Below are 9,764 nucleotides of genomic sequence, written 5' to 3'. Positions count from 1 at the left end.
GTATTCTCCTTCCCTCACAAATAAATTGGCTTCTGAAGAGAAGGCTTCTAGTTCAGTTTTAATCTTAAGACAATTCATATGCATGAGAGCCTCGGCCTTTCATGGGCTGTGGCCTCAGATTCCTGTGGGTGACTAAAAGAAATGTGAGACTGACTTTCTGGTACTTCATGTTATACTGGCAGTGCTCATATAACATTCTCAACAAAGGCACGCTCTGATCAGAGGAATTTTTTCCCATTTTTTCAAGAGCATGTCACCCCTTGCACACCTATTTCTCTACCAGGTCACAGAAATGGAACCATTTGGTCCAGGATTCGGGTACTTGAGCAGAAATCCAAGTCTTTTCACCCAATATGGCTAACAGTCATTCAAGGGACATTTGTGATTAAACACGGGGACTCTGGTAGTCATGTGACACTAAGACTTGGTATTATTAAGATGGAATGAAATGGAAAGTGATGTAAACGGAAAAGATGATGGATGTTTACCTCCTTCAAGGTATTTTCCTTGTGAAGTACGTGAGTAGTAGTTAAGCACACTGCCATCTACAGGTTGTCAACACAGAACTTTCTGGGCAATGTTCTATTATTTTATTTTTTCCATCACTCACCCTGGCTTCTGTTCTGTTTTTCCTGCAGTCCAGGAGCATTCCTTTGGGTAATGGACTTCACTGCACTAGATTTATAGTGACAGGGACCTACAAGCCATGCTGATGGAAAATTCATTATGGTTTGGGATTAGTTGCTAATCTTTGGGATTATTAAAACTATACCACTTGGACATTCTTCTTTTTGTTTTAATTGCCTATGTCATGAACAAAGGGCACAGCCAGTCTAGCATCTGGTGTATGTGTGTAATTTCTTATGAGCATTGACAGACAAATAAATATGAGCTATTTTCAAAGTGACCTTCTCCTTCCATCCATATTAGAATGTTCTGACAAAATTCATAATTGACTGAAGTCTTTTTATAGCAGCAATGAATGTAATGACCAGGGACAGAGTTTCCAGGCTGCCCCGTCTCTCCTCAGTTTCCTGTCACAGCCACGGCTCCAGTTGGGCTCCAGACAATCAGGGCAGCACCCTCACTCCAGCAGAGTGCAAAGACTCAGCGGTCTCCACTGTGGGAATTTGACCTGAGAGTGGATAGCATTTCTAACTGGAAATGAAGATGCTTTAGAAGTATCTAGTAAACCCCAGCTGGCCATGTGTCCTATTGTTCACAGGTCAAAACAGAGGTTAAGCCATCAGCAGTAGTCTACAGACAATTTGTTCTTAAATTCTAGAAAGATCCTGTTTGCTCTCTCTCTAATACATTACTAAACTATGTTGATTTTTAGTACAGTTTACGGTTCTCGCTTCAGCCTATGATAAGAAAAAACCTCATGGATCCATGACAAAGACTTAAACTACACCGTGAGCTTCCTGGCAATGATACCAATAGAAATGGCTTCTAGCTACTTGATTATAATGTAACCCCTTTTTATTTCCTGTGGGCAATGAAATAGCTTCTTGCCTTTCAGTTTCTGAAAGATTGAACAGTCTAGTAGAAACCTCAGCAATCTGCCACAAAGAAAAAAACCACAGGACAGCTAGCAGTTTGCAATTTTAACCTCTTTCTGTTTGTTACCCAATGTGTCTTCACATTCCTCTGAAAGTATGCAAGGACCATGATCCCATCTCACAGGGTACTAGTGTGGAAAGAAAATTTTGACTCACTAAAAAAACGAAAATAACCCTTCTTTGGCAGCATGCCAAAAGAAGACACATAACTGAGTGCAGTCACCTGTGGAATAATTAATGCTTGCAGTGGCTTGGTGGATGTGATAGTTTGAATGACAAATGTCACTGCGTTCCTAATGTACTCCTAGTGACCTACACATAGACACATATCACATAGCATGTGCAAAATCAAGCACTTCACCAGCATTCAGCTACCTAGGCACACAGGAAGAAAGCGGAGCAGAAAAAGTGCCTTTAATATTAGCTGTGATTAATTTCGGATTAGTACTGTGACGTCAATAGTTATATAAATGTAGCATTATCTTATGGTCTCTTAAGATGCTTCAGCATTTCAGAAGAAATATACCTGTAAAGCACTGGCAGTAACTGGCAGCAACTGTGAGCACAACGACAGCAGCGCGTGGGGACACAGCCCCAGAGCAGACGCCGAGTGCGTGAAGAGGTCCGGCTGTAGCTCCGCTCCTGGCCCACGGGCCGCAGGCACTTGCCCTTCAGCTCCTCCACCTACCAAATGGGGATGATCAATCACACTGCAAAAGCCCCGAGCAAACGGCATTATGTAAGGCTGAAGGCTTGGCATTTGATGACATCTCTGTGTTTATAGCGCACTTTGATGTGGCCACTGAGAAAGGATGAGAGCAGCAGGTAAGGAAGCAAGCCAGGTGCTTTCTCAGGACACCCAGATGGCTGTATGTGCCGTGTCAATGATGGCAAAAGAACATATATTTCCTGCTTTGCAAGAAAAAAGCAATTTTTGCTCCATGATGTTTAACTGAAGTCCCTATTGTTTACAATATGCAAAAATTGCTTTTGTTACCGGGTACAATTAGTTATTTAAAGAACATATCACAAAAAAATTATCCCCAATGTATGTATCTGTTGTACCTCAAAGGACTTCTGGCAATTTCTGTCTAAAAAGAAGTAGGTAACAAGCCAGAAGATCTACAAAACTGAAAGTTTAAAAGTTGTTCTTAGAAAGCAAATCGACTTTCTCATATGTGAAAAAATTTGTGGTGAGATTTTCACAGAGAAACCCTTGGTGATCACCAAAAGTAAGAAGCTGTTTAATTGTGCCAGGTAAGTTGATATTAAAAGATCCACTCCAAGCTAGGCTGTATTGTAAAGGCCTTTGTTGTTTGTCCTTGCTATTTAAACCTTTTCCAAGCAGACTAAGAGGACAGAAAATTAATTCAGTCAGAAGTTTATAGTTTGCCCTTATAAAAGGTGAAGGATTTGTTTATACATAGTAGAGGAAAATGACAGTAGAAAGCCTCACTCAGCAGCACAATTCCTGCTTTACTGTAAGAAAGCAAGATACCTTTGCATCTTTTTGTGGGACATTTTACTTGCTCTCATGCTTCCGCCCAGATGCTCTTGTTACCTTGTCAGAAAAGGACTTCTTATTTTGTTGCAGAAAATATTCTGGGGCCTATCATTCCCAGAATTAACTTTTAAGCAGGACCAGGTGGGGATGTGCTCCTGATAGTGACACAAAGATGTGACACCACTCTGAAGCAATACAGAGAAGTAGACATGACGTAGTTGTTGTGGTGTTTGTCTCTGAATATTCTGCAGAGGTGAAGGACAGGGAGGGACAGATGCTTGGGATAACACACAGGACACACTGAAGAGAATTAGTCTTTGTTGGGATTTTTAACAATTCTGTTGATAAGAGAGAGCAAAGGTCTGAATAGATGGTGGCTGAAAAGGAACAGGTCTCTTCAGTTTGCTTTCCTTTTCATCAGAAAAACACACTGTACAATCTGACACAGCTTTCAACAATTGACTAGCTGGAGATGAGTCACTAAAATGAATAATCTTTTTTAATCTCTATGAAAAACATCCTGTTAGTGTTGCCATATTCTAGGAATTGTTATAACAGGAGCTGCAAAAGGATTAAGTGCTTAAACCTGTCCCACCAGCACAAGTTTATTGCAGCAGAATCTCTCTGTCAGTAATGAGCCTCCACTTTTCCTTACAAAAACAAGAGAATATTCCTATTCCATGTTTATTTTTCTATAACAAGCCTTTCAGGACACACCAATAATATGGATATTTAAAAAAATTAAACTCTAGATCAAGCTACAACACATGCTGAGGATGAAATAAAAGTAAGGACCAAAAGTTTACTGAGATCAGACCAGACCCTATTCTCAAAGCCTTTCACTGAGAGCATTAAACTTCTGCCAACAAACCCTCCAGAGACTAAGAATCCTGTAGATTCAACTCTGTCCTTTCTGCGCCTTGCAGTGCTTTGCCTCTTTTAAAAAGTGAATGATTCTAGGAAGTGATTAAAATATGTAGGATATTCTTTGTAGCACAAAACTGAAGCCTATGCTTTCAATAACAAATGCAAAAAGCCTGTCAGCTATAAAGAATGAAAAAGCTATCCAGCTACCTGACAGGAACGATTAGTCTCATGAGCTATGAAAATTGCTAGAGGAGGCAGATGACTGCTTTGTTTTCCCCACAATACTTAAAATGGCAAGAGCTTGCTAAAATATTTAGTGTTAATAAAACCTGATGACAAGCTCTTACTGGTCTCCTTTTCAGAGGTGAGAGTTCAAGAAGACTGCCTCCTTTCACTGTCTCTGTCACATGAAGGTATCCAAAAGATGTTGAAGGTGATGCAATACAGAACCCACGGAGACATCCTTAATTAATCTCAAATAAATTGACAAGGCTTTATCATCAACAGGTGGCCTCGCCGTGCTTGTTTTCAACCCCTCTTTTTAAATACATCACAAGGGATTTTTCCAAGGTGCTCGAGCTTCACCAGCTCGGCTGCTGTGGACTAACAGCGAGTTGAGCAGAGGCAGAGTGGGATGACACCAGCTGTCTTGGCACGGTGGGGCAAGCGGTGTGATTTGGGGCCACACCCCAACCCCACAGCAAATTTACCCTGCCATACACACCTGCCAGTCCTAATCCACTGACTGCCCACATCACGAACCTGCTGGAGTTCACCACCAGCTTGTCAGCCCTTTCCTGTGCCTCTGGGTTTCCTCCTAAAAGCAAGCGGGGTGGAGAGGGAACGTTCTGCACCTGTATCTCCCTTCAAGGCGGAGGTGAGTCAGAGCTAAAATTTGCACCTAGATCTCGCCAGCTCTTGGCACATCTCCCACCTTTGTTGAGTAATCAAAAAGTACAGAGCAGGACTCCTTAGCTCTTACACATCAGGTTCACCCTTCTGTCAGCTGAATTTTAATGATGTCTTGGCCAAGTAATGTAGATGATGGGATACGAGTTCCTAGATGTAAAATTCATACAAAACAACTGTTGATTTAATATTTATTATTTTTATAAATGTGTATATATATATATATAAAAGATACAATCCATAATCAGAATTCCGCTAGAACATAGAAATGTCATATCTGATAGTAGGGAAATACAGATATGGCCAACAGCTGTGCATTTCTTTTCAGTAAGTGCTAACACAGTTTGGGATGGAAAGAAGCTTAGTTCTTCAGTCCTGTCAGCTCAGGCAATCCCACCAAATAACTGTGCCATTTTGTCAAGCCTCAACACTTAACCTTCTTTGCACCTACACTTTTATTGAAAAAACAGCTCCAAATCTCCCTTCTTATTAAGTTCCTTCTCTATTAAATAGGAAGAATTTTTAGCTCCCTCCTTGAAGCCATGTGGAGGAGTTTTAGGCTTCTGATCTAGAAGAAAAAAGAACAGCTGGGATTGATCAAGGAGGACACTTGTAAGAGTCCATACCTCAGGACACCTGGTCATCCAGAACATCCTCTCTTAGCCATTGACTCTCCTTCTATTCTGACTCTTCTGCTGCACAAAGAAAAAGAGAGTACATGATATGCTGTCTTTCCTAAAAAACATATTCCTTCCCTCATTTTGTCTACCACTAGTTTGCTTCAGAAGCTGTGCTCTGAATATCATACACTAGTGACTAGTGATTTTCTTCTTGTCCAGGAAAGTGACTGAGAAGAGAGGAAGAAACTCTCATCAGCTGCCTCCTCTTGTGATATTTGACATTTTATGTATAATACCCACATAGCTGATCCAGCTGTCATTTAAAAACTACAACTCTGGATCTTGTATAAGTTTATATAAAGTAAAAAGTCTAACAAATGCAATGGAATATTCATAAATAAAACAAATATTTCTTCTTTTCACCACTGCCCAGAAGTGCTGAACACTTTGGGGCAGACCATGATCCAACAGGGATAGACCTGGCCCAGGAGTTAAAGGACTGACTTCTTTTCTAACTAACTTCATGTAATTTCATGTCCATTTTTCCTGCTTGTAAAATGGAAGTAATGGCATTTATTTGCAATTGTAAACAACATAGAAATATATGAATAAAAAAATCTTGGTTATCAGTTTATTCTAAGTAATGGTTGAAGATAGTTACTACTAAACTGCTGTGGGTTTACTTTATAACTACGTATATAAACATAGCAATTCGTCTGAGTTTGTGGCTGCTCATATGTTAGTATCCAAAGCACTTTCTTACAGGAAATGGAAAAAAACTGGCTGTTGCAAATCTATACGCAACTAATATAAAACTAGATCCACTCCATAAAAATGGCAAGAATGCCCTTTACTAACCCATAGTGCCTCACGGAAGAGCTGGCTGCCATGAAAGGAGGAGGCAGATGATCTTACACGTTCCCTCTCCTAGTACTTGCTGCCACATGATGAGTTAATATTTGATTAGACAGTGCTGTATCTATGACACCTGTTCACCAGGGAGACTAGGCCAACAACTGATGTAATCTACCTTATTATATACTTAATGATAGAGAAGTGTTGCTTTTTCAGCTACCCACGTCTGCTTTTCATTTCCTCTCCTACACATTCCTGAGGGGTCATGTTCAGTGCCTTGCAAGAGCAAACAAACAACTATAAAATTTCTCTCTCTCTCTTTGTGATTCTGTGCAATTTGCCTGCAGAAGAGAAAACATTTAAAAATTTTCACTGTACCGTGTGCTTCTGGAAAGAAATCTACTTCTTGATACTACTTATTAATGTAAATGTCATGGCTAGATTTCTCTGACTGTAACAGATCAAGGTAACACATATCAGAAAAATGCATTGGTACTAAAGCTACACAGAAAAGCTCATGCTTTTCATAGTGGTGAATCAAGTGCTTGGCCAAAGGTTCCAGACTCTCTTCACAAATGTCCTCTCCAACAATCTCCAGCTTTGACTAGTAGGACCTACTCATTTTTTCAGGTCAATTCTCAGTAAAAGAATGTGGCTGTACCTGAAATTTTGCAGAGGTTCCAAAGCACGTCATCTGTCAGAAACACAGTTATCCCACCATAAGAGGGACGTGGATCTGTTGGAGCATGTTCAGAGGAGGGCCACAAGGATGATCCAGGGGCTGGAGCACCTCTGCTATGAGGACAGGCTGCGGGAGCTGGGATTGTTCCGTCTTGAAAAGAGAAGACTTTTGGGGGGACCTAATAGCTGCCTTCCAATACCTGAAGGGAACCTACAGGAAGGCTGGGGAGGGACTTTTTACAAGAGTGTCCACTGATAGGACAAGGGGAAATGGGTTTAAGTTGAAGGAGAATAGATTTAGATTGGACCTTAGGAAGAAATTCTTCAGTACGAGGGCGGCAAGACTTTGGAATAAATTGCTCAGAGATGTTGTGGCTGCCCCCTCCCTGGAGGTGTTCAAGGCCAAGTTGGACAGAGCCTTGAGTAGCCTGATCTAGTTGAGAGGCGTCCCTGCCCATGACAGGGAGGTTGGACGAGATGATCTCTAAGGTCCCTTCCAGCCTAGGCCATTCTATGATTCTGTGATTCCTTCCAATGAGTTATTTGTACCTGTGATGCCCAGGCTTCAGTGCCTTCCTCTATGAAATGCTGTGCTTCTGGTTTGCACCACTAGCCATCACAGTAATCTTTGGACTCTGAATATTATTTCAAAGTGCAAGATTTTTTCAGAAGACTCTATCCAGTATGGTTATTTCTATCTTCTTTTCCAATTTGGCCTTGATAACTTCCGCAGTTTTCCTGTTAAGAAATCCCCATCTTTACAGAGAACCCCTCAAACTCCCTCAGAACTGTAGGTGATTATAGCATTTCAGATACTGCTTTTCTTACTCTGTTGCTATAATGTGAATATATAATCTAGAGACTATCTTCTCAAATTTCCATTTCAGATTTTTTCCCTCCCATTTTAAAGAGGTCACCATCTTTCCCTGAAGTAAGATTTGCCTTTGAACATAGGAGGAGAGCTGCAGTGTATTTTTTCAGAATGCTACACTTCATTTCTATGTGGTTTTTTTTTGGGGGGTGGGGAAAGGGAAGTCTGTGAATAAGACAGGGTGTATTTTTTGCTGCCCTGGGCTAGGTTATCTCCTTAGTCAAGGGACAATGCTCAAAGGCATTAGCTTTGAGCAGAGACAGTTGATAGTTCCCAATTGCTGATGAAGAGTGATCCAAAAATCTATGAAAAGCCATAGTAGGTCTATGCTGAAATGGGAGCAGTAATTTTGTTTATAGATGTGCCTGCTGAGCTACCAACAGTCTTCATTCTCTTCTGCCTGGTACTCACCTTCTCACCTGCCAGAGTTCCCATAGATGCTGCAACACATCTTCCGTGCTATGATAACAGGAGGTAGATCTCAATATAACTATAAAACAATACATACTGAGACTTCCCTGGGAATCGGTGTCGGAGCAGCACAGCCAGCGTGGGGGATTCCCAGATACATTTTTGAAAAGCAGCACACAGAAACAATTCTTGACATGGGATTCATGTGATTGCGTTTCAAGTCCCTATGATTTGGTTGCCACTTTGATCACATCTCACAAACAGGTTCATGTCCAAATTAGGCTGGAAAAAATGCTGCTATAATTATTTAGAGGAACTAGGAAGAGGGGAACATCTTCCACTGCCAGCTACTATGTCCACAAAGATAATAAAAGCTTTGGCAGAAGAGAGCACTGGGTATGTGCTAGCGCTCTCCACTTTGAACCTCTTCCAGGAACCAATGGTGAGAAATAACCACTTTGGTGCGAGCCTGAGAGGTACGTTCTAGAGAAAGCATACAGTGAGTTGCACCAGCCTAAGAGCTGTGTGCTAAGAATAATGAAAAACATTTGATCAATGCTCTTTAAACTGTTTTACAAGGACTTTTTCCCCTGCCCAGGCCATTCTACATGCTTATTTACTACAGTGTAAATCATACCTCATGGAGGCGAGATGACAAATGAAGCCTGCTGCAATTCTGCGTGAAATGCAACATGTTTTCTTAGGCGAGACAGGAGTTGACAGAGCATCAAATGATCATGTTCCATCTATAACTTTCACTCTGTCAAGTCTTCTGTCCTCTGCACGTCAATTATAATAAATATAGCTGACTGCATATAGCCAGAGGAAAATGAAGGAAGCTCTCTAGCATATGTAAAACACTCAGACATTTGTAAATCTTTTGATTGTTTACATAAAAGCAATGCTCTGTTCTCTTTGGTTTGAAAATAATAGGAAGGCTGGGGAGGAATACATCTTTACAAACCAACATTGAAATATAAGTAAGAATAACATCCTCTTACAGTGAGAACTGAAGACAGAAGTTGGTGTCAGTAACCTTGGCTGGGTGAAATATCTTTTACCATAGGCAGCATTTCTGAGTTCATGAGATTTATCCTCCCACAGGTATTAACACCTCAAGGAACACAACAAGCATATTGTTTGCTAGAGAGAAATAATCAAAAAGCATACACCCCCACTTCCTGTATTTTTAGAAGGACTTTCTTCTGACACGCTGAAGGTAGAGAATGATTTAAAAGACTTTACTACGAGGAAATAATTTTTTGAGGTTTCTCTGACTGTTAGTACATCCTTCACAAAGAACACACAGTGCTCCTTGCTCAGCTGTTAGTGCTAAAAGTAATCTTGTGTATTATTTTCTATTTATAATAATAATGCTGTACAGACCCTCCAATATTACAAACTCACAAATAATATTGAGTTCATGTGAAATAAACTATGCTATAACCAATGGATGGGTGGAATCGATTTCCTTCTCTCTACAC

Source organism: Apaloderma vittatum, unplaced genomic scaffold (genome assembly GCF_000703405.1).
Source record: "Apaloderma vittatum isolate BGI_N311 unplaced genomic scaffold, ASM70340v1 scaffold1146, whole genome shotgun sequence".
NCBI classification, from domain to species: Eukaryota; Metazoa; Chordata; class Aves; order Trogoniformes; family Trogonidae; genus Apaloderma; species Apaloderma vittatum.
This window is presented reverse-complemented; position numbering follows the sequence as displayed.